At 48.1% G+C, this 25,754-nt stretch overlaps 1 protein-coding gene across 1 annotated transcript in view; it reads left to right on the top strand.

The window, feature by feature from the left end:
* Positions 1-25,754, top strand: part of ZNF423 (zinc finger protein 423) — a 272,189-nt gene that overhangs the window by 98,635 nt on the left and 147,800 nt on the right. The window lies entirely within an intron of this gene.

Here is a 25,754-nt window from a genome sequence, read left to right as displayed (position 1 = left end):
ACCACGCTCCTCCAGGACTTAAGGGTGTGTGGTGGTGAGGGTGTCCCCATAACTCCAAAGATTCTGATATTTTGTGTGATTGATGAGTCTGGTGGTCCAGTCCTCTTCCTGGCTCTGCTGGATTCTGCTTTGGGACAAGTCCCTCCCTCTGACCTCGACACCTTCAGTCTCACCATACGTCTGTGGGTGGCTACACTGGGTGGTCACAAAGGTCTCTTGCAGCCCTCTGAGCCTCAGTTGCCTCACCTGTAAAGTGTGTTCAGTGAAACACACTCGGCAATCCAGTCAGGGGGATCCCCGGCCATATCTTCCTGACCCTGCAACATGGGAGTTCCTGTTTCTCACTGTGGCCCTGGCCCAGGTGGCTGCCTCCCCTTGTTGCTGCTCCTGCCTCCTGGAGTCCTCCCCAGGTTTGACAAGTTACTTTAATTACCTCTCTTCAACAGATGTGACTGGGGCGACCTTTCATCTTTGAGGCTTGACAGTTCAGCAACAAACGCTGTGACAGCAATTTTTCTGGATGCCGCAACATGAAAATCTAGAGAAAATTGAAGTTTTCTATGCTGGGTTGTAGATTTAGAGAAGTGTAAAGGGTGAGAGGGGCCCGCAGAGTGGCTGCATGGCTGCCACCAACACTTCAGCAGGATCCTGAGAGCACCTCCCTCTCAGCCCCTCCTCAGACCCTGTCCTCCCTCTGCCGACCTCTGGCCGGTCATGGTGCTGGGGACACAGCAGCTATGCTGCCACCCTGAGAATCCCACAGCCTGGAGCAAAGAGAGAGGGACAAAGCAAGGCTTACAGTCAAGGGTGAAGTGTAGGCTTGAGAAGGGACTCTCCGAGGGTGGCCCTGGTCTCAATTTTAGGGTGTTCATGGATGACCATTTTTAAAACTAACTATGTTTTTGTTTTAATGACCATTCATGTCACCAGAACATCCTACCATTGATTTACTCATTATAGTTATTTAGGATTATACTGAGGTAGGTAGTTCTAAGGCAATTTTTAGGGGAAAAAAAATTAAATAATAGTAGTAATCAGAAGGGTGGCGGTTCAAACCCACCAACCAATCTGCAAAAGGAAACAGGGCAATCTACTTCTGTAAAGATTTCAGTGCCTCAGAAACGCAATGGGGGTCATCACTATGAGTTGGAGTCGACTCAATGGCAGTGGGTGTTACTGGTGGTGTGCCCCTCGGTCTCACCTCTTGAGTGTGACCAGCCTGGTGGGGACAGAAAGTCTGATGGACATACTTCCAAATCCGGGTCTACCCTTGTGTGCATTATTTAGGCAGGTTTCAAGATGAGTCCCCCGAACACAAAGCCTACGGCAAGGATTGGGTGTGAGTTATTTATTGGAGACACCATTAATCTGTCAGTTTGTTGTACTGGTGGTTAATGGGTTGCTATGATGCTAGAAGCTATGGCAGCACCGGCATTTCAAACACCAGCAGGGTCCCCCATGACAGGTTTCATGGTGCTTCCCAACTATGACAGACTAGGAAGAAAGGCCTGGTGACCTACTTCTGAAAACCAGCCAATGAAAACCTTTTGGAAGGTGGCACTAGGTTGGAAGTGACCACAATCATGTTGGTATGCACTACCGACAATCATGAAGATGGTGCTGGACCAGGCAACGATTTGGTCTGTTGTTCATGGGGTCACCATGAGTCAGAGCTGACTCAGCAACAACAACAATATTTTTTGAGGAGGTGATTCTGGGAAGCAGGAGTGATGGAGCAAGGAGGGTGGTGACAGGAGTGGACAAAAGACCAATATTGGGGTGCCGGGTCGGGTTGCTGATGTAGACTCCAACCCAGTTCTGCTAGGACCTCCAGCATGGGCAGAATTCTCCAGCAGTGGTCTCCCTGAAGGAAGGGAGGCTGGTTTGCAGTCCATTGGCTGAGGGCTGCTTCGAGGGCATTAAGTCCCCACGTCTGAACTGAGCTTGAGAGAGACAGATACCTGGAGGTGAGCAGTTGGGGTGGAGCCTTGCTGCTCAGAACCACTCACCCAGTGGTGGTTGAACTTGAGGGGGACAAGGACTATGATGCGGGCACCAAAATCATGACAGTCTCTTCTTCAGTGTCCTCATCTGTGAAATGGGACCAAGGCCGTGACTCTTTTGTAGAGCTGTTGAGAGGGAGAAATGAGATAAAGCTGGTACTTGTCACATAGCTGGTGCTTACAGAACAAGTGTTTTGGGAAGGTGCCTTAGTCTGTACACACAGATGCTGGGGAGGTTTCTCTAGGGGCCACCCTGGAGCTGGGCCTTGGATGGGATTTGACTGAGCTGAGGGAAGCCCCTTTTTGAAAGAGCAGCTGGTATGTGATTCAAGGTCAGATAGCATGTGCACCTCGTTCATGGAAACCTCACCCTTTTCAGAGAGGTGGCCGTGGCTAGAAATATGGACAAGATCCAGACATCTTCCCACAGATCCCAGCTCTTTGGCCCTGAGTGGATTACCCGAGGGGAGGGTAACCCCTCTGTTTCTTCTTTTCAGATAGGGTATACTCACACTCATGCGTCCCGCAGTGGCTGAGAGCACAGGCTCTGAAGTCAAGTGACCCATAGTCAAAGCAGATGTTACAGCTCATCTCAGCCATTTCTGGTGCATATGTGTCTAGGCTTGTTAATCAATCTCTGTAAGCCTTAGTTTTGTCATCTGCAAAATAGAACTGTTAATAACAACTCATCAGACAGTTGTGAATATTAAATGAAACAACATGCATGGCATGGAGCGAGCAAACACCCCAGAAATGTTTAGCCCATAATAAGTGCTATTTATTAGATATAGGTACATATATGTGTGTGTGTGTGTGTGTGTGTGTATATCCCACTGCCGTAGAGTCGATTCTGACTCACAGTGACCCCCATTGGGTTTCTAAGGTGGTAAATCTTTACAGAAGTAGATTGCCTCATCTTACTTCCACAGAGCGATTGGTGCATTTGAACTGCCAACCTTCTAGTTAGTGGTCAAATGCCTTAGGCACTGAATCACCAGATCTTGCTTGCTTCCTCCCTCCCTCTCCCCTCTCATTCTCCTGTCATCCATCCATCCATCCATCTATATTAATACAGACAGTTGGGGTGAGTCAGATTTGGATCTTGAATCGTGAATTTCTTGTCATGAATCTGATTTGGATTCATGGTGAGCCCACATGTCAAGAGTAAAACTATGCTTATGGGATTTTCAAGGGCTGATTTTTTTCAAAGTAGATCACTAGGACTTTCTTCCAAGGTCTCTCTGGGCAGACATGAAACTCCAAGGTTTTGGTTAGCAGTGCAGTGCGTTAACCATTTGCACCATCTAAAGGACTCTATAGGGACTCCCTACTCACTCAACTCACTGCCGTCAAGTTGGATCCAACTCATAGCGACCCCTCCTTAGGTTTCCGAGGTGGTGTCACTTCGAGAGTACTTCGGAAGTAGATTGCCCAACTTTCAGCATATATGTACATATATATAATGGGAACAACATGGAATATAAAATACAGCATACAGATGAATCATTCTTCAGTGTCTTCTCTGACGCAGAGTTCTGGGTTGGGGCATCACGTGGTTTACTCTGATACTGGGTGTTCTGAAAATTACAAAACGAATTTGGTCGTCTATTTATTGACTTGCTCATTCTTTGACCTTTGTTGAGTACTTCCTGTGACACCATGAGAAAGCTGTTTATTACCAACTGTATTTTGTAGATGAGGTGAAGAGAACCCAGAGGGCTAAGGGTTTTCCCCAATTCACTCACCTGCTGGGTCTGGAACCAGTCCCAGAGCCAAGGGCTCCTGCCTCGAAGTCCAGGGTTGGTGCAGCTTGATGTGAGAGGCTCATGGCCCAACCAGCAGCCTTTGCTGCTACTGCTGGGGCTGCCAGACCCCCAGGGAGGGGTAGCCCCAGTGCTGACGAGTTACAGTTTTCCCGGAGGACCTCCTTGAGAGCTCTGAGCTTCAGAGACCTCTTGAACCCTGGCTTAGCCCCACCCAGATGCCCTGCCTGTGACCTTGCCGTGGTATCTGCCCTTGGTTGCCATGAGCTCAGAGGACTGGATGGTGCTCTTTGGGGAAGAGAGACAAGACCTGAGAGGTGGGGTGCTGTCAGTGAGTCCTGGCACAGCAGTGGCTCTTGGCACAGGTGTTCCCCGACTGCAGCTCCCTGGCTGGTAACTGGAACCTTCTCTCCTGTCTGCTCCCTAGAGGAGCTGGGCTGAGCTTGCTGTGACATCCTGATTTTGCTCCCAAGGGGCCATCACAGGGTGAGGACTGGGGCACACCTGGGCCAGGGAAGACAGTGCAGCACCAGGGGCTCAGTGTCTGTGTCCCCACAGAGCCTTGGGAACACTGCAGATACAAGCACTCTGGTGGGAGAGTGGAGCTGAGGGTTTGAGTCTGGACACCTCACCTGATCAGCTTTTACCTTGTCTGATATCATATGTATTTGCAGTGTAGATGGGATGGGGTTTGATTTGATTCCCCAGCTAACTGGTGGTGGGGTGGGGGTTGGTGAGTTGTAGGAGGGAGTGAGGGGCAACCCATGTCAGGGCCTGCTTGAGATGTACCCAGAAATCCCACTGGGGTGACCACATGCACCCATAACACCCAGGGCTTCAGTTATATCCACTCTGCAAGGAAAACGCAGTGTGGGTTTGGGGAAGAAAAATAACTGGAGAATCCTGGCTCAAGGAGTAACCATGAGTGGCCCTGAGATGGAGACTTCAGTCCACTGTCACTGTGCTTCCTCAGTGTCTGGTCCCCTCCAAAGAATCCCTGTTGGTGCAACCAGCTAAACACTCGACTGCTAACCAATAGGTTGGTGGTTCAAACCCACTTAGTGGCTCTGTAAGAGAAATACCTAGTGGTCTACTGCCATCAGGATCACAACCAAGAAAACCACAGGGGGCAGTTCTACTCTGTCACATGGGGTCACTCTGAGTGTAAATCGACTCAGCAACACCCAGTGACGACAACAATAACCATAACACTCCCCTCACAGTGTGAGCAGACCCCGCCTTGCCATTCTAGGGTCTAAGCTATGTGTTTGGGGACACCATGCTTCCTACCACAGGCAAGGACATCCTGATGTATTCCAGAATTGGAGGAAAAGCGAGGCTGGACCGAGCTTATCAATGGATGATGGTGTGCCCATCTCCCATGGGTCCCCCCTTAAGGGGTATTTAGGGGAGTGTACAGTGACTCTAGTGCTCAGCCTCCACATAGGATGGGGCTTGTGCTAACTGTGTAGGCTGCCCTGCTCTATGGAAACCTGATCTCAAGTGTCGAGGTCTCTGGGCCTTTGGGGTGGCTGAGTACATGATGCCTTGAAATGGACTCTGCTTCAAGTCATTGCTGTTGGCTGCTGCTGAGTCAGTCCTGACTCATGGCAGTGCCCCACACACTGAAACAGTGCTGTCCAGTCCTGAGCCGCCATCTGCGGGTCCAACTGTTGTGATCCACAGGGTCTACTTTTACTTTTATCGTGGTGAAAACACACACAATAAGACATTTGGCAACATAACAACTTCCACATTTACAGCTCAGGGACATTGGTGACATTCTTTATGTCACCATTACTGCTATCCTTTTCCAAAATATTCCACCACCATTAGCATAAACTCAATGCCCCCCAAACAAAAGCTTGCCTTTTACCTCTCCCTCCTACCCCTGGGAACCACTAAGAATCTTTGGCTTCTGTATATCTATATCTATGTATTTTTAACCTATCTAGAAATTTTCCCTCCCCTCCCCTCCCATTCCTGGTAACCAACAAAGAAAGTTTCCTTCCAAGTATAAAACTTTCCTTGACTTTTTACAGTAGTGAACTAATACAATAGTTGTCCTTCTGTGATTGACTTATTTCACTCAGCATAATATCCTCCGTGATCGTCCACATTATGTGGTGTTTTGCAGATTCTACATTATTCTTTAGTGTTGCATAGTATTCCATTGTGTGTATGTACCATAGTTTGGTTATCCTTTCTTCTGTTGATGGGCAACTAGGTTGTTTTCATCTCTTTACTATTGTAAATAGTGCTGCGATGAACATGGGTGTGCATATGTCTGTTCTTGTCCTGGCTCTCACTTCTTTAGGATATATACCTAGTAATGTGATTGCTGGGTCAAATGGTATTTCTAATTCAAGCTTTTAAAGAATCACCATACTGCTTTCCACAGTGGTTGTATCATTTGACAGTCTCACCAGCAGTGTACGAGAGTCCCAGTCTCTCCACATCCTCACCAGCATTTGTTATTTTCTGTCTTGTTGAACTTTGCCATTAGTGCTGGGGTGAGATGGTGTCTCATGGTTGTTTTGATTTGCATCTCTCTGATGGCTTATGGTGATCCATAGGGTTTTCACTGACTGTCACGCGCAGATCCCTAGCCCTTTCCTAGTCAGTCTTAGAAGCTCTGCTGAAGGCTGTTCAGCATCGGAGTGACACACGTATCCACCGACAGACAGGTGTGGCTGTGCATGAGGTGCATTGGTTGGGAATTGAATCTGGGTCTCCTGCATGAAAGGTGGGAATTCTACCCCTGAACCACCAGTGCCTGCTTAGGGGCTGTTGTAGTTTGCTGATGAGTCCATTTGACTCATAGCAGCCTGATATGGCAGAGCAGAACTGCTCTCTAGAGTTTCCTAGGCTGTAATCTTTAGGGGAACAGATTCCCAGGTCTTTTCTTCCTCAGAGCCATGGGTGAATTTGAACCACAGACCTTTCAATTAGCAGTAAGCACTTAACTGTTGCACCATCAGGGCTCTGCTTCTTGCTTATAGGCTAAACTCACAACAGACCAAACTCACTGCCATTGAGTCGGTTCCAACTCATAGTGACCCCTCCTTGGGTTTCTGAGGCAGTATCACTATGGAAGTAGATTGCCCAACCTTCCTTCAGAGGAGTGGCTGGTGGGTTTGAACTGCCAGCCTTCTGGTTAGCAGTCCATGCCTTAGGCGCTATGCTACCAGAGCCCCTAGTGGTTGTTTATTTCTAGGCCATTTGTTGGTTAGAGTTGGAGTTACAGGAGGTCTGAGGAAGCCCTGGTCCCCCTGTGCCTCCTAATGGGTTGACTGCTGTATTTAGTTGCTCAGGCACTATTAGTGGCTCTTTGGGACTTGCAGAAGGAAATTTTTGGTTCCTTTACTTGGCATTCAAGGACTCGATCACGGGCTCACATTGCATGCATCCTTTAAGTTTCTTCTACTTGGCACTTTAAGCTCCAGCCACAGCTGACCACTTGGTGTTTCTGAAACGTCTCCTCTCCCACCTCTGAGCCTTTGCTGCCACTGTTCCTTCTCTGGCCAGGCCCTTTCCTTCTCTCTATTAGGTCAGGGTGTCCTAGGCTTTAGTCATTTGTACACATGTGCCATGATTTTTGGAACATTCATGTGTTACTGGTATGATGACTTACCTGGTATTTTCTCTGGTCATACTTAATTTATTTAATGAATCCTGCAAATGGAAAACCAGCACCATTTGCTGTAAGTGGTCAGGAACCTTATAATAAAAGCAAAATCCAAGAAAACCTCATGCTCTTAAAATGCTGAGTCCAGGGCCTACTCCCTCCTTGTTAGAATGTTAAGCCAGTCCACTGCCATTGAGTTGATTCCGACTCATAGCAATCCCCATTGGATTTACAAGGCTGTAATCTTTATGGAGAGAGACTGCCTCATTTTTCTCCTGCAGAGCAGCTCGTAGGTTTGAACCACCAACTTTTTAATTAGTAGCCCAATGCTTTAACCACAGCACTACCAGAGCTCTTTTAAATGTTAGAGATGTTAGAGAGGCAGTAAAATGTTAAAGTCGTTGAAGACACAGCAGCACCCAGTGGAGCCTTTCTCATTGGCCTAGTCAGAAGGTTGAAGAAGAATTGAAGGGGCACTGACTGTCTCACTTTGCATCACCATTGTAAGACCATCTTGGTGACCCCCTAAAATTATCCTAGGCTCCTCCAGGGATGCATGCATGTTCCCGGTTTTGGAGAACATGGACTAGTAGAAATCTTGTAATTTATTCAAAGCCCAATGTGAGTGCCCACTGCCTCCCGCGATGGCACCTCCTCTGTGCTCACCTTGCCCTGCCCTTGCCCAGGAGTGGAGCTGTCTGTTGCCCTGAGGGTGAGCCCTCTATAGCCCTACAGCTGGGCATGAGCCCTGTGTCCACACCTCTGCCAAGGGCCTGTCTTTTGCAGGCCCCCAGGACACAGAGGAAATGAGGGTGGGACTCTTGCCCATGCAGGAGACCCTTGAGGTGCTCTGGGAAGCAGGCAGGGCTGGGCTCTAGACAGTGGGTTGGATTTGGGTGGGTGGGGACCAGATAGAGGGTGTCCTTGGTGAGGACATCTGAACCCAGGTGCAGAGGTTGGACTGGGCACAAAGTTTGCTCAGCACCCCTCTCTGACAACAGTAGGCAGTCTTGATGGCTCTCTGGAGAATGATGGGTTCATTCCCAGCTCCTCCCGTGTAACAGCTGTGAAACAGTGCCCTTGCCTTCTCGGGTATCGGGTGTGATCAGTAAAATGGGGAAATTATGATTATCGCCGCATAGGATGGATTGAGGAGTCAGTGAGGAAAAGCTCACAAAGCACTTGGCCTTCGGACACACAGAGAGGACTCTGTGGGTGTGGCTGCCGGCTGAGGCTGTGTTGTGCTGTCCTGGGGGGGGGGGCAGTGGGAAGAGACAGAGTCTGAAGTTCACAAAGTGGCCCAGTGTGACCATGTCCCAAACCCAACTGACCATGGGGGCATCGGGTCACTGAAAAGTAGAAGATAGGCAGTGATGCCAGGAGCCACAGTTCAGGGTGAGAAATGTCCTGTTGGCAGTGCCTTGAGGATGGGGAGAGACATTGTCAATGGCTGAGAATCAGGGAAGGCTTCCTGGAGGTGGTGTCTTGAAGGATGGGCATGTGTTTCCAGGGCAGAGCAGGCTTGGACTGCCAGAGTGGTGGCATGGGCTACCTCTCTCCCCACAAAGGAGAAGGAACTTCCCCTCCCCTCCCCAGCCTTTTGCGAAGATCTCAGATGGTGGTGCGGCTGGCAAGGAGGATGGCCAAGCTGGCCTTGAGCAGTTCTCTGAGGGTTTTGAGGACTCCTTAGACTGTAGCTCTAGTTTCAGCAGCTCCAGTGTATGAACAGGCAAAATGCTATCCAAACAAGCCTAATCCCAATCAAAGGATTATTTTTGCGCAGAAAAGCTTCACCTATACTTAATAGTTTTAAATTGTTCTGGGTACCAATTAGACTTTTAATTTTGCTGTTCCCTCTGGCCCTTGAGCATGTGTGCCTTTTGTGTTTAATCAGAATTGATACATATTTGTGTGTGTTTGTGTGTGTGTGTATATTGCATTTATTTATTTATTTTTGTGGTTCTCCGGGAGAGGTGGAGACAAGGAGACTGTTTCAGGGTTTCCTTCTGGTCCTCTGTCTCGGGGAGAGGTGCTGGCCCATTCAGAGTTTGGGGTTCTCTGTTGGGCTGGCAGTGAATGTCTCAAGTATGCCAAACAAAAGTCCCCCTGTGCCTGCCTGGAGGCCGCTTGGAAGCTCTGCTGTGACAATCCCGCCTGGAGAACCCAGCGACGAGTTAAATATATGGATTATCCAAAAATTTCTGCAGCAATAGGGTGAGTTATTATTGATTCACAGAGCACGACAAAACATCGCTGCATGAATTAGCAAACAGCTGTTTCTAATTTGAGTTTAGAACGGTACACAGAGGAACTTGTTTCTCTGTTCACTCCTTTCATTTATAATGAATTTTAATCACCGCTACAGGTGAGAAAAATGTAGAAACAAGCTTGTATCTTGTGGAAGAAACAAAGGAGAGACAGATGCTAACAGATTTCCAGTCTGTGATAAAAGGGATGTTTGGTGCACTTTACATGTAATTAGAGCACAGCTGTTTCCAGTCCCAAGTCCACGAACGCGGCCGAATGTGGGCTCTGCGATCTCCAAAGGGAGTAAAGAAAAACAGTGATTCAACCCCGAAAGCATTTTGCTTTTTCTTGAGTCGAGCAGAAAGCCCTTTGCTCTGGCCCTTGGTGATGTTGTTTTGTGAACAATGATGGAGATGACTTCACAAGGCGTGTTCTCCTGGTGCGGAGTCAGTCGGGGGTGCGTGGGGGCCCAGGTGGCTGATGGGAGAGCTTTCCAGAATGCCTCTGCTGCTACATGCTCCCTACTCTTTAGGGAGCCCCTGATAGGGGTGGATTTGGGGGTCCTTCCTCGCTAGCAAGAGTTGATCATGACGCTGCCCTTTAGCAAGTCTAATCACAGCCAGCTCTCTGGTGAGTTGGTGAATGCTGGCTTTTTCACCCCCTCCCCCGCCCGGTCTGTTTAATTTCTGCAATAAAATTTGAGCTGTATTGCGTTTTCAATATCAGTGCTAAGTAAATTTGTCTAAGGGATGGAGCGGCCGGGCAGGTTGTGTGTTCTGTGGGGTCAGCGGCTTCAAGGGGAAAAGCAGACTCTGCTTTCCTGAGTGGCTGGAAGCCCTTGGAGGTGGCGGCCCCTGTGGGTACTGGGACAGTGATGCAATCTGGGAGTCAGAACCTCGTCCTTGCCCCTTCACCATGAGCCTGGAGACTCCAGTCCAAGCCATAGAACTGCTCATTGTTGATGGCAGTGTGACTTTGAACAACTCTCCTCCCCCAGGACCTTAGCTTCTCCAGCTCTATCTTGAGAGCTTTGGGATGGATGTCTTAAAGGCTTTTTTCAAATCTAGTGCCCTGGGATTGTAAATGTCAGGGGCTCTCTGGGCCTTTGTACAAGTTGGGTTTCCCTTCCTTTGAAAACCATCTTCTGCAGCGTAACTCTTGGTCCTTGGTATAGGCCCTCATGCTTATTAATCAGGGTTCAGGGAGATGGGGCCCTCACTGTCTCTGGCCTATTCAAACTCTCATGGCCAATATGTGCCTCTCTCTACCCTATGAGAGTCCAGTAAGCTGGGAACCAGGAGGCACTGACTGCATTTCTGTTTTATACATTAAATCTCACTGCTGTCGAGTCGATCCTGACTTATAGTGACCCCTCCTTGAGGTTCCTCTGCGGAAGTAGATTGCTCAATCTTATATAGCACTTACACGACACTTTCCACAAAGTAATTAATTTCATTTGCATAGCAACCCTGTTGTTAGCTGCCATCAAGTTGGCCCCGGCTCATGGCCACTCCATGCACAAGAATGAAACATTGCACCGACCTGCACCATCTCTATGATTGTTTGCTGATGGGACCGTTCTGATCCATAAGGTTTTCACTGGCTGTTATTTGACAAGTAGATTGTCACGCCTTCTGCCTTGTCTGTCTTAGTCTGGAAGCTCCACTGGAACCTGTATAATTTCATAGCAACACACAGGTTTCTGCTGATGGGGGTGGCTGTCACTGCCATCGAGTCAGTTCAGACTCAGTGACTCCTTTTGGGTTTTTGAGGTGGTAAATCTTTATGGAAGTAGATTGCCCAGTCTTCCTTCCGAGGAGTGGCTGGTAAGTTTGAACCACCAACCTTCTGGTTAGCAGTCCAGTGCCTTAGGTACTATGCCACCAGAGCTCCTTATGAGGTACTTTAGGAACTATTTTTATGTCTGCTTTACGTATGAGGAAACTGAAACAGGTTTTCTCATCTGTAAAACTGAACCAGCACAAACAAAACCCACTGCCATTTTGAGTCGATTTCCAATTTTTAGCAATTCTGTAGGACAGAGTTGAACTACTACATAGGGTTTCCAAGGCCGTAAATCGTTATGAAGCAGACTGCCTCATCTTTCTCCCATGGAGCAGCTGGTGGGTTCAAACTGCTGACCTTTTGGTTAGCAGCTGAATGCTTTTAACCACTGCGCCACCAGAGCTCCTTTATCTGTAAAACTGAGGGAGATTAATTAACTAAGGTCACAAAAAGGAGCTTTGGTGGTACAGTGGGTAAGAAGGTCAGTGGTTTAAACCCACCAGCTGCTCTGCAGGAGGGAGATGAGGCAGTTTACTTCCTGAAAGACTCGGACTTTGGAAACCTCACGTGGTTCACTAAGTCAGAATCGACTCAGTGTTGGTGGGTTTGTTTTTCTGGTTAAGGTCACAAAGGAGCTCTGGTGGCACAGTAGTTAAAACATTTGGCTGCTAACCAAAAGTCAGTGGTTTGGACTCACCAGCTGCTCCATGGGAGGAAGAGGAGGCAGTCTGCTTCCGTAAAGATTTACAGCCTTGGAAACACTATGGGACAGTTCTACTCTGTTCTATAAGGTCACCATGAGTCAGAATTGACTCGATGGCATGCGTAGGTAAGGTCACACAGATACTAAGTGGTAGAACTGGGATTCCAACCACAGCTACTTGTCTCTTAGCCACAAGAGAACACAAATACCTTCCAGGCCTAGGAGGCCACAGACGCAGGCGAGGGGCCTTGTGGGGTCTTTGCAAACAGGAGAGTGGGTATGCCTGGTCTGACGCGCGCCATCACCAAGAGGCCCAAGGGAGAGCCTGTGCAACCTGGTCTTCTCATCCTTTTCCAAGAAAAGCCAGATGTGAATGTGGATTTTTGAAATATTCTGGCATGAGAGTTCCAGAATTGTAAATGTTGGCATTTCTACAAAATAACTGATCACTGTGTGGGCTGCCTGGGTGGCCCCCAGAGTGTCCAGTGGTGTTCTGGGACCCCTCCACCATGCAGGCCATCAATTCTCCTTCAGTCCCACTGGTTAAAAGCCTGGAGCTGTGAGTCCAATGCTGACTTTTACGTTTACCATCAGCTTGGTGGTGTCAGGGTATCACCTGACCTCTCTGTTCTCAGAGTCCTCATCTGCAGAGACCACCCAACTTACTGTGTAAGCCTGGCTACTTGGGAGTGGGGAAGAGGAGCACTACCTGGATGGGATGCTGGAACAACAGGTGCTTACCTGTAACAATGATAATGATGACAACAATAATAATAACCACCCCTACCACCAACCTACAGAGTTGCTCCAAACACCAAATGACATGTTGGGTGTGAAAGTGCTGTGTAAAATGTTAAGGCCGCACAGAATTGGGGCTTGAGTATTTATCACAGTAGTATAAGCTGCACTAGTTACTTCCTTATTTTGCCTTGTTGCTCTTATTGGCTGTCACTGAGTCAAGCCCTGACTCATGATGACCTTATGCACAGTGGACGAAAAGGCTACCTGGTTCTGCCCCATCCCCATGATCAGTTGTGAATTGGACCTTTGTGATCCATAGGGTTTTCATTGGCTGATTTTCAGTAGTAGATCACCAGGCCTTTCTTCCTAGTCTGTCTTTGTCTGGAAGTTCCACTGAAACCTGTTGAGCACCATAGCAGTTCACTGTCTTTATCCAGTGTTTGTTGAGTGCTTGGCAGCATGGCCACAGTACCTACTTCATAAGGTAGACATTCCTATTATCTTCATCCCATGAATGAAGAAATGGAGGTTCAGAGAGGTATAGTAGCTTGCCCATGGTCACACAACTCATGAATGGCAGCTCAGTGTGAGTCCTTGCTCTTCCCATGGCTGTGCTGTCCGTCAGTGCCTGCAGTTGTCTGAGCCTCTTCCAGGTGATGCAGACAGTTATGGCTCTCCTGAAGGTTGGTCAGCAGCCCCCAGAGCTGACTGGATGAGGGTCTACCTGGCCATGGCTTTCTCCCTGGCTTTCAGAGGCCATATGCAATGTATACTTTGAAGATGGAGCCTGCTCTTCACCAGAGCCTGTTGGAGAGGCAGTGCTTGAGGTCAAGAATACTCCCCCTCTCCTCTTAGATTTGGATGACTAACTTTTTCCCGCTTGTCTCCACCCTTGTGATGCCCATGGACTCCCGAACTCTCCTTCTCTCCCTACTCCCCCCTCCCCAACAAAACGAATGATCTCTACTGGTCCTCACTGTGGCCTCGTTGGGATGAGATCACATCCACAAGGCATCTGAGCTCCCTGGAGGAACGATAGGTGAATACAAGCTGCTATTATTTCTGTTAATAGCATCATTCTAATTCAGGATCTCAGGTGGAGCAGCATCAGGCCCTGGTTACCTTCTGTGGCTGATGGGTGAGTGTCCTTGACCTACATCTGAGGAAAGGACCTCCAGCTACCTCTCCCCTTTCCTTTCCCAGGAGGACTTGGGATTTCCTAGGGATCGGCCCTTGGTCCTTTATACCACAGCTGTCTTGCATCCCATATCTACCACTTTAGGAAATATCTACATGCAAATCTGATTACTACCATGGTGAAAGATTTTTTTTTTCTTCCTCTCTCTTTCAAAGTACTGAAGAATGTCAAAGGATTGGGTTAGATCTTAAATTTAAAACAATAATTAAGTAACAGAGAGGTTGGGCAGACAGAAGGATAGAACTTAAGACTGCTGCAAACCTTTTTCACTACTCATAGGACCAGGCACATAGAGCAGGCACAATAAATACTTGCTGAGTGATAAAACACCTAAGCCAGGACATAGCAGAGAGCTGGGGGATTGATCTACTGCCTGCCATTCCTCATTGCTGTACCCAGGCCAGACATCACTAATTGATCACAGATCCTTAGAGCTACAGAGACTCTTAGAAACCAATTTGTGTGATTCTTCCTATTTCAAGAGCTGGAGATGAGAAAGCACAAAGAAGAGATGTACTCACCTATGGTCACACTGAACAGATTCTGACATTATTAGCATCTGAACCCAGTCCAATAACAGTCTCATCCACTGTGGCTCACAGCTCCATCTTCTGGGCTCAAAGTTTTGCTCTCTCACTGTGGCTCCACCCCCTGGGCTCAAGACTCATCCTTTCTTTTTCATGAAATATAGCACATCTTTGCAGTTTATTAACCTGCTTCTTGACTGTAGAAATTTGGGGGCAGGTCTGACAGCCTTCTTTCCTTTTCTGTCCAAACTGGTAGCGTTTCTGCCAGTATAAAGTGTTCAAGAACCTTGTAGGTCTCATGTGTGTGTCACAAGGATTCATTCCATTAGATAAGAGGCTTCTCCACATGCTCACTGCCATCAAGTCAGTTGCGACTCATAGCGATCCCTCCTTGGGTTTCTGAGGTGGTATCTCTGTGGGAGTAGATTGCCCAGTCTTCCTCCTAAGGAGTGGCTACATCTCTTAAATAATGTTATTGCTACTTTTGTCTTCTGCTGAAATGGCTATAGGGCAATGCCCCTAAGATTCCTAGATGCTCTCTGGTTTGATCTAGGGGATCTGTAAGTCATTAATCTCTTCTGAGCGTCTTTTGTGTGATAAATAATCTCTTGATTGTTCTGTGATAATTAGCAAAAGCCTGTACTGTCACACCTTCAGCTTTTTCTCTGGAACGTGCTTTCTGACAGTGAATCTCTTAATTTTAGGTTTTTTTTTTTTGCAATCTAGATAGGCTGAGAGTTTCCCAAACCGTCAATTCCTGGTTTCTTTTTGATTAACAGTTCTCTCAGTCTTCTATCTCTTTCCTCTCACCTTTTAGTATAAGCAACAAGAAGAAACCGGGCCACATCTTCAGCATTTTGCTTGGAAATCACCTCAGCTAAATATCCAAGTTTATTCTTTACAATTCTACTTTTCACATAACTGCAGGACACAATTCCACTAAGCTTTCTATCATTATTTAATAAGGATTTCCTTTCCTTCAGTTTTCAATAACATAAACCTCATTTCTTTCTAAGCCCTCACTGGCAGTGGCGCTCTGGTGGCATAGTGCTTAAAGCATTTGACTTCTAACCAGAAGGCCGGCCATTCAAACCCACCAGCCACTCCTCAAAAGGAAGATTGGGCAATCTACTTCTGTAGAGATACCACCTCGGAAACCCAAGGAGGGGTTGCTATGAGTCAGGTCTGACTCCATGGCAGTGGTTGCGTTTTGCACTGTCAGTGGCTTCAACATCACATTTATGTTAACAGTCCATTCATGATGAGGTAGGTATTCGCTCAGGTAATTTCAGTTTTCTCCACAATGATCCTTCCTTTTGAGTCTTCACTAGCAGTGTCATTAACATCCATATTTCCATTAATAATCTGTTCCAGGAAATTTAGGTTTATTTTAATATATTTCCCCAAATTCTTTCACCCTCTACTTACTGTACTGCCAAATACTTAAGCCACTTTTACATGTTTAGATATTTGGTATAGCAGCACCCCACTCCTCGAACCAAAATCTGTATTAGGTTTCTATTACTGCTGTAACAAATTACTATAAACTTAGTGGCTGAAATAACAAAATTATCTGTTATTTATAATAATTATATATATGCTATAATAATTATTATAAATAATGATTCTATACGTTAGAAGTCTGACATAAGTCTTGTTGTTGTTGTTGTTCTGTGCCGTCGAGTCAGACCTGACTCATAGTGACCCCTCCTCAGGTTTCTGAGGTGGTATCACTATGGAAGTAGATTGCCCAATCTTCTTTCTGAGGAGTGGCTGGTGGGTTTGAATCGCCAGCCTTCTGGTTAGCAGTCAAGTGCCTTAGGCACTACACTACCAGAGCCCCCGACACAGGTCTTACTGGGGTAAAATCAAGGTGTAAGCAGGGCTGCATTCCTTTCTGGAGGATAGAGCCTCCCCTAGAGGGAAGGTCTGTTTCTTTGCTTTTTCCAGCTTCTAGAGGCTGCCCTCATTCAATGGCTTACAGCTCCCTTCCATCTTCAAAATTATAATAATAGGCTGGGTCCTTCCATTCTCACATCATTCCAACCTCCTCATCTGCCTTTCTTTTACACATTTAAGGCCCCTTGTGATTATATTGGAGTTCTGGTGGTATAGTGGTTAAGGTGTTCCACTGCTAAGCAAAAGGTCGGTGGTTCAAACCCACCAGCTGCTCTGCAGAAGACGGGGAAGTCTATTTTTGTAAATATTTACAGCCTTGGAAATCTAATGGGGGTTGCTATGAGTTGGAATCAACTCGATGGCAGTGAGTTTGGTTTGTTTTTGGTGATTATATTGGGTCCACCCAATAATCCAGGATGATCTCCTTATTCTAAGGCAGGCTGATTAGCAATATTAATTCCATCTCCAACTTTAACTTCCCTTTGCTATGCAGGGTAGTATATTCATTAGGTTCTGGGGTTTAGGACGTAACATCCTTGTCAGGGTATTATGCCCAACATGCCCTTACAGTTTGGTTCTGCATAGATCATTTAATCAGCCTGCTCCAGCTGCCAGTAAGTGAGGGAAGAGGCCAGTTATATTCATTGGTGGTTGGCAGTAGACCCCAGCCTGGCCTGGTCATTCTCTACTGACTTTGCCCAGTTTAGAACATGACTTTGCCTTTGTGGTAGGTAGGATTCTAAAACTTGAAACCTCCTTCTCGCTCTGCTTGAGTCACAGTGCCTGGGCTGTGCTTGTGCATGGTGGCCTCAGGAAAGGAACAGCTGCTTCAATGGGACAAGCCATGAACTGACACTCAGGGACCAGAGAGGCAGTACAGTCTAGTGGTTATCAAGTGAGGGGGGTCGTAGATATATAGATCTGCCACTTCCTAGTGCTGTGTGCTTAGGAAGGTTTTTTTTTCCTCTTTTGAAACTTCTGTGTGCACAGTTATGAAAAAGGAGTTGTTCATTGTACTTCCTTCATAGGTTGTTGTGCGAATCAAAAGGGAAAATATTGGCAAGGCACCTGGCATACAGGAAATGTTTGATAAACAGCAACTACTGTGGTTAATAGTGCCTAAGGCACTTGACTGCTAACCAGAAGGCTGGAGGTTCAAACTCACCAGCCACTCCTCGGAAGGAAGATGGGGCAATCTACTTCCGTAGTGGTATCACCTCGGAAACCCGAGGAGGGGTCACTATGAGTCAGGTTTGACTCGACAGCACATAACAACAACAACAAGAAGTGTTGAAATCAGTTAACATATTCAACTGCTAACTGGAAAGTTGGAGGTTCGAGTCCGCCCGGAGGCACCGTGGAAGACAGGCCTGGAAATCTACTTCTGAATAACCAGCTATTGAAATGAGCACCCTCCTACCCTAACACGTATGGGGTCACCATGAGTCTGAATCACCTCGAGGCCACTGGTTACTGTGGTTCTTAGGAGTTTAGTCCTGGATCTGCTTGCTCCTTGCGGTGTGGCCTCAGTTTTCCCATCTCTTTGCCTGGCCCCCGCTCCCCAAACTGTTGTTGATTGTATACACGTGGATCTAACTGAGTATTCTGGAATGTGTGTCTGGCTTTGGTACCTGATAGGAGGCAAGACACAGGAAGGCACCTTGTCCCCTTAGTGTCTTTTGCAACCCCTGGGCCTAGTTAGAGCCTGAATTCTGCCTGTGGGGCTAGAACTCTGGTGTGTAGAGTCAGTGAGGACCCTCATCCAGCCTGGGTGCTCTGACATGGTGGCCTCTGCCTCCTACTGGGCCTTAGTACAGTATCATCTAGGCTTCCTCTCTGGTTGTGGGTTTTCTGTGAGGAGACCTTGGGGTCTGTCAGGCATGTGGACATCAAAATTTGCTGGAAGCAGTCCTAGGAAAGGGATGCTGAGGTTGCTTAGTTCACCTGTGTCACAGAAGCAGTGGCTTGGAAAGAGAAAGTGACTTCTCCAGGGCCCCTCAAGCAGGTCAGCAACAGAGCCACCTCTGGGGACTAGGAATTCCGACTTGCAGATCTGTACCAGGCTCCCACGGTGTGTAGGGAGGCAGAATGGATAAAGATATGATGTTTCTCCCAAAGAGAACCAAGAATATGTCCAGACACCTCCTCTGAGTTGAATTTCCATCATTTCTTGTCTAGAAATCACCTGTTTAGGTTGTTGTTGCTCAGTGGGAAGGGTCAGTCTGTGGTGTGCCCTGAAGCATGTGTATGTCTTACAGCTCTTGTTCCCCCCAGGATCTGGGAAAGATCGACCTGCTTCGCCAGGACCCCAGGCTTCATTGTTCCCACTTTGGGCAGCCTCATCATCAACTGGGGTAGAAAGTGACCTTCTCCCTGAAGACCTCCCTGCAGACCACAACACAGCTTTACTGTATCTGCTGAGTCCTTGTGGCTGTGCTCAAGAACTAGGATTTTGGAGACTCTATCCCAAGACCTGTCTCCTTCCCAAGACCTGTCTTTTCAAGGATGGACAGCCCCTTTCTTGGAGGGGGAAAATGAATGGTTCAAAGCTTCTTCTCTAGCATTGGGAGTCAGGAGATCCCTCCCTTTACTTTGTTCAGTGCTCTTTGTATATGCCACTCTCACACTCCTCTGCTCATGGCAGACATCACCAATTCATTTCAGCCCTCATTTCTTCTGAGCCCAAATATGATCTTAGAATCCTTTTCCACACAGTAATCTAGACTGCCACCACCCAGTTAACCTTCCTGGAAGTTCTGTTCTTTCTCAGGCTGTCAGATTCTCCCTCTGCATCATGGAAGATTGCAGTAGCTGATGTCTGAGTCCACCTCCTGTTTCTGTGAGCTTGGGCAGGGCCACAGTGACTCCCATTCCTGGAGCTCTGGACTGGGTGGAGAGTAGACTTTACCGGGAGTACCATAGAGCTTTGTCCTGTGGGAACCTGTCTCCTTGGCAGTTTTCATTTGGCCAAAGAAATGGATGAGTGGCAGAGAGACCTTGGGGCTTCTTGAAATATCATGAGGCCTTTGTGGGGCAGGGAGAATCTGGATGGTTGGAGTATAATATGTGATGACCAATGATACTCATCTGGAAGGGACCTTGGGGACTGAGAATTCCAACTTCCTATTTTACAGCCGAGGCAGCTGAAGCCCAGGTCTCTTGATGGACTCTCTGCCATATTACATCCTCCCTCAGGCGCCTCGCTTGTCATACAGCGGTCTTGTCCTTGCATCATCTGGAACTTCCACAGACCTTCCACGGAGCAGGGCCAAGGGGACTGTCTTCAGCAAGGAGTGCTTGTGCAGTTAGATGGAAATTCCATTCCTGGAATTAGCTCAGCATTTGTCCCCTCTGGGGCTTAATGGCCATTTTCATGGAATTGCCCAGCCCAGAAATGTCCTAGAAGCCTGGAACTACCTGGGTTCAGCTCACCTCACATTCACATCCAGTGCACGAAGCCCTCTGTAGTGTCATTCTCAGGGCTATTTATTCCTCTTGCATAGCTTTGGTGATGGGCTTACCTCCTTTCGGTCTTTGGGCCCCCTACCCCATTGTGGGAAGTTTCGCCTTTTGGCTTACTTCTGTGGCCTCTGGGTTAGCCACTGTCCTTTCCTGACCAGGCACCTCTTCCTGCCGCCAGGACCATATTCTCTATGAGGAATGTGGAGCCCCAGGCCTTGCCACTATGGCTCCCAGGGAGCATGGGCCTATGTGGCCAAGCGAGCTTCAGAGCCACTCAACCCTTTCTGCTGCTTATGTGTTCTGAAGCCCAGTTAATGTTCTTTTTTTCCACCTAATTGAATATTTATTGAAATTTCTCCCCTCTTTTATGCTTGTTTTGGTTCTCTTCCTGTAGCAGACAGCAAAAGCCTCATAGAACCTATTCCCTACCAGCCCTTTTTTGCAGAATTAGTCTTTTCTAAATGACTTTAATCTCTGTTCCCCCCCCCCTTGTTTTTTACTGTGATAAATATGTAACAGAAACATTTGCCAATTCATCATTTTTTATGTGTACAATTCAGTGACACCAATTACACTAATCACGGTTTGCAAACATCACCACTATCTGTTGCTAGATTTTCCATCACTGTTAGCAGATAGAAGGAGCTCTGGTGGTGTAGTGGGTAAGGCATTTGGCTGCTAACCAGAAGGTTGGCAGTTCAAACCTACCAGTTGCTCCACAGGAGGAAGGTGACACAATCTACTTCCATAAAGATTTACAGCCTTGGAAACCCAATGGGGGTCACTATGAGTTGGAATTGACTCGATGGCAGTGGGTCTATTAACAGATAGATGCTTTGGTGATGCAGTGCTTAAAGCATTTGGCTACTAACCAGAAGGTCAGTGGTTCAAACCCATCAGCCACTCTACAGGAGAAAGAGGAGGCAGTCTGCTTCTGTAAAGAGAAAAGCTTGGAAAAGCTATGGGGGCAGTTCTACTCTGCTCTAGTGAGTCACTTTGAGTCAGAATTGACTTGATTGCAGTGGATTTGGTTTTATTAACAGATACTCAATTCTTCCTAAAAAATGACTCCCCTTCCCTTCCACCTTCTGGTAACCATTTATAAACTTTAGTCTCTATACATTTGCCTATATGATATAAGGAGCTCTGGTGGTATAGCGGATAAGGCATTTATTTGGCTGCTAACCAGAGGGCCAGTGGTTCAAACCCACCAGCTACCAGCTGCTCTGTGGAAGGAAGGTGGGGCAAGGTACTTCTGTAAAGATTTATAGCCTCCGAAACCCAACGGGGGTTTCTGTGAATTGGAATCGACTCTGTTACAGTAAGTTATATCATATAAGCAGGACCATAAATTCGTCCTTTCATGGTGGGCTTACATCTCCTAGTATAAAGTTTTCAAGGTTCATCCATGATGTGGTCTGTATCAGTATGTCTCTCTATAACCAAAAAACCCAAACTCACTGCAAACACCTCCGAAGCTTTGGCTGGGGACTGTCTCTCCAGCCTAAGTCTAGGGCACTAAGCTAAGTGCCCACAAAGCAAAAGTGCATTTAAAGGGCATGGGATGACAGCAGCCAAGGTTGAATGTTGTTTGAATAAAAGGCTTTAAACAGGGCAGTCTGAGTTTGGGGCTTTATATGCCGACATGCCCATTTCTCCTGATTGGGCCTTTTCAGTTTAAAGAGCCTTATTTTCATTTCAATTCAGATGATTATAATCTCAGCAGTTGCTCAGTTTTTCACTCCCAGAACAATACACTTTGCTTTCGTTTTGAAACTTGTTTGCAGAAAAATAAAGCCAACTTGCCAACCCTGCAATGAATCCTGGGTATTCTGGCATGGGGCGGGTTAAGACACTCCTTCTCAAGGCTGTCTGTGTGTGTGTGTGTGTGTGTGTGTGTGTGTATGACTGACATGGAGTCTTGTGTGTGGAGGGGTCCCTGCCCCACTGGGACAGGGAAGTGAGGCCCTGAGGTGGGGCACTTGGTTGTGTAACTGGGCACATCACTCCCTCCCCAAGCCTCAGCTTCCTGTCTCCAGAATGGGGTGTCACTGGTCACAACCCATAGGGTTGTTGTGTGGATTAAAAGAAAGTAATTGGGATAATAGAAGCACTCACCACAGTGCTGGCACGTGGGACATACTCAGTAAATGTGGCTGCTAGTAGTATTAGCACGCGTATACTAATTAGTACTAATGATTATTATTGGCCAAATTGTGCTTTTGTTTAATAGCTTTGTTGAAGTGTAATTTACATACCATAAAACTCACTTGTTTTCAGAGTGCAGTTCACTGACTAGTAGCACATTTGCGGAGCTGTGCCACTGTCCCCACACTCTAGTGTTACAACATTTCCGTGGTTTCTGCGGGATCCCTCTGCAGAGTGCCTGCAGCCCTGCATCCGCCGCCAGCCTCAGGCAGCCACTCATCTCCTTTCCGTCTCTGCGGATTCACTTTGTCGGACATTTCGTGGCAGTGGAAGAATAGCGGTGCTCCTCAGGGATCTCTCTGCCTCACTACTCAGAGACTCCTAGAGGCTGATTCTCTGTTTTCGGATGCCTAAAACGAGCCTAGGAGGCTCAGGGCAATGTTCGAGGGATGGGTGGAGAACGAGAGGAGTGGGCTTTGGTGTCCGTCTTCTATTGGCCTGAAGGGCTTGGGAACAAACGAGTTCCGGCAGCAATACCTGACGGACCGATTCCTGGAAGGCTTGGCGTTCCCGACAAGGCTTCATCCTTGTTTCACTCACTGAGTTGCGGAGCACGTCGGAGCCCCGCAACCTGACTGGAGTTCCCTGTGTGTTCTCCACGCATCAGCCTTCTGAGCTCCTGGGCCTCCCTGGGCCTCGGCCGGCCCCTCCCTGAGCTGGGAACAATCGGACCATCCCAGTTGTCCTCATCAGGAAGGACTCGGGAGATCGAGGCTGGCTGTGCTGAAGGCCTGGCAGGAGGGCAGCAGCATGCGGTGAGAGTCCTCATCTACCCACGTAGTGGTCTTGTTCCGTGGTTTGACCTGTGGAAGCTCTTCTGGGCCGAGGTTGTCTGCTTAAGGGGACTGAGTGTGGACAGTCTTGTTCTCAGTCTAGGTTCTGTCACTTTCCTGAGCAAGCCACTTAGACCATGCCTCAGTTTCCTTATTGGCACTGGCAGTGGCCCTGGTTCCCACCTTACAGGTGCTGTGAGAAAGCACTTTCCAGAGTTTCCAGCACACAGTACGAGTTCAGTGACAGCTTGAATGAGTGTGAGCTGAAAAATTAAAATCATCAAAAGCCAATTGAGCCTGACTGGGGGCAGGGACCAAGCAGCTCCCCCAGCTGCCCTAGCTCCAGCCATCTCCTCCCTTGGGTCCCTTTGTCTGCGCCCTGTGGAGCCCAGCTGGCAAGAGCTGGGAATTAGCAGCCAGTGGCTCCGAGTGCCTCCCACGGCATCTAATCTGAGGAGCTGGCAGTGGCTGAGTCCTTCCCATCCAAAGGGCCCTGTAACGTGAAGCCCCCTGGGGGAGTAGGCACCCTCGCTCTGGGAGGGAGTTCGGGAAGGCGCCCCACGCTGGGCTGGGTGGCTGGCTTCAGATGTAGGAGAGGTGGGACTCGGAGCCAGAGCCTGGGAGAGCAGCATCCATCCGGACTGAGCTTTGCTTGTGTTGCTAGACGGGGCAGGCAGGTCTTCACAGGCCCAGGCTGGGGGCCTTGGCAGGCACTGGGGTGGTCATGGGCCTGGGACTAGGCTCAGAGCCAGCAACAAGGGACCCCTCAAGACCCTCTGGAGTCAGGCGTTACTATCTCTTTAAGTGTTGGCGCTAACCTGGGACAGCAGAGGCCGCTGCTGAGTGCACAGGGTTTAGGAACCCAGGTAGGTGCCGTGCTTCTCAGACTGCGTGTCAAGTGAGTGTGTGTGTGTAAGTGTCAGTGTATGTATATGTGTATAAGTGTGTATGTGTGTGTAAGTGCCACTAAGTGTGTGTATATGATTGTTATTGTGTGTGAATGAGTGTGTGTGTAAGTGTATGTGAGTGTGTGTGTGAGTATGTAAGTGTGTGATAGTCTATGTGTGTGTGTGTTTAAGTTTGTATGAGTAGGAATGATAGTGTGTGAGTGGATGTGTGGCATATGGTGTGTGACTGTGTGTGAGTATATATGTGTGTCTATGTGAATGAGTAGGAGCTCTGGTAGCATAGTGCCTAAGGCACTTGACTGCTAACCAGAAGGCTGCTGGTTCAACACTACCAGCCACCCCTCAGAAGGAAGGTTGGGTAATCTTCCATAGTGATACTGCCTTGGAAACCCAAGGAGGGGTTGCTGTGAGTCAGGTCTGACTCGACAGCACATAACAACAACAACAACAACATGTAAATGAGTATGTGATAGTATGTGCATGTGTGTTTAAGTTTGTATGAGTGAAGCTTGAGTGGAACTGATAGTGTGTGAATGTGTGCATGTGTGAGGGGCTTGTTTGCATGTGAGACTGTGATGTGCGTGAGTGTGATGGAGTATGACTGTGTGTGAGTATGTGTGTGTGAGTGCATGCTTGTAAGTTGTGGAAGTGACATGTAAGGTGAGCACGTGTGTGAGTATGTATTTACGTGTGCGAGTGTGTATGCCAGTGTGTGCCCCCTGCAAATGTGGTGCCCCTGCCCCTTCCCTTCCGGAAGCAAGGCCTGGGCTGCTGCTGGGCCAGGCCCCTCCAGTTCTATGTGTGCAGGCTTCTGAAGGCTAGGCAGGCTGGCTGGGGGTGCGAGAGGCCAGCCACTGGTTTCCTTCCCCGGGGTTACAGGAGGAAGGTCAGTGTGGTGGAATCTGAGCTTCTGTTTTTCTCTCCTCTATCCGCAGCAGCCTGCGGCCCATTTCATTCATTATTAAGTTTTAAATCCACTCGATGCGAAATTCTAGCTGCAGAACTCACTCCCTGCCCATACTGCCCGGGCTCGCCCTTAGCTTTATTTGCTACGTCCTGTGTGCTTTTCTTTTCCCAGTGACGGTCAGCAGTTGGGTTTGTTTGGCTTCTTCTGAGGCTGGACTGGCCATTGGGGTTGGGGGCAGCCCTGCCCCTGGGGAGGGTGGGACAGACTGGGAATCCATGCGAGAAGGGCATTGCTTGTGGGCCACGCTATGCTAAGTGTGTTCTGGCTCTGAGCTCCGAGTCCGCCTGTGTCCTGCCCTACCTTCTAATCACTGTCACCATTAGGCCGACTCCCAGAGTCCTGGGTGAACCTGGGATGAGTCCAGGGGTGGAATGGTAAAAAAGGAAGCATAGCTCCCTGTGCATGGTTTGGACTGGGAGACCATCAGACCCTTCACCTGCTTCCTGTGGCCCTGCTGTCCAATGCCTTGTGCCCCGAGACTTCACACCTCATATGTCTCTGTTGTCTGAAGCTGAAGTTTCCAGCTTCATCAGTTGTTTCATCTCCAAAGAGTGTGATGTGGCCACATTCATTAAAGTGCATTTTATTTATTTATTCTTACAAATTGTTGCTTGTTGTCCTGAGGACCAGTGAGATTTTCTGCCAGGATTAGGGGCTGGAGGGAAAGTCAACCCATGTCCTGACCAGGTGATGGGACTTGTCCTCCCTTTGGCCTGTGGTCTCCGAGGTCATTTCCAGGGACTTTGTCCAAGTTGACACTCCCTCTCTCATCAGAGCAGTGGCTGAGTACCTCATTTCTTTGTGGGGAATTCAGTCTGAGAAGGCCAAGGGCGAGTGGTGCCAAGGGATGAGGCATTTCCCCTCCATGTACTGCTGACCCTTGAGAGTCACCATCCCCTCTGCACGTCCTCTACAGACTGGAAGGTCCTTGTGTCCGCTGGC

Source organism: Orycteropus afer, unplaced genomic scaffold (genome assembly GCF_000298275.1).
Source record: "Orycteropus afer afer isolate SDZICR_OR568_19922 unplaced genomic scaffold, OryAfe1.0 scaffold00009, whole genome shotgun sequence".
NCBI lineage: Eukaryota > Metazoa > Chordata > Mammalia > Tubulidentata > Orycteropodidae > Orycteropus > Orycteropus afer.
The sequence above is the reverse complement of the archived record's forward strand: the minus strand, read 5'-3'. Positions and strand labels throughout refer to the sequence as shown.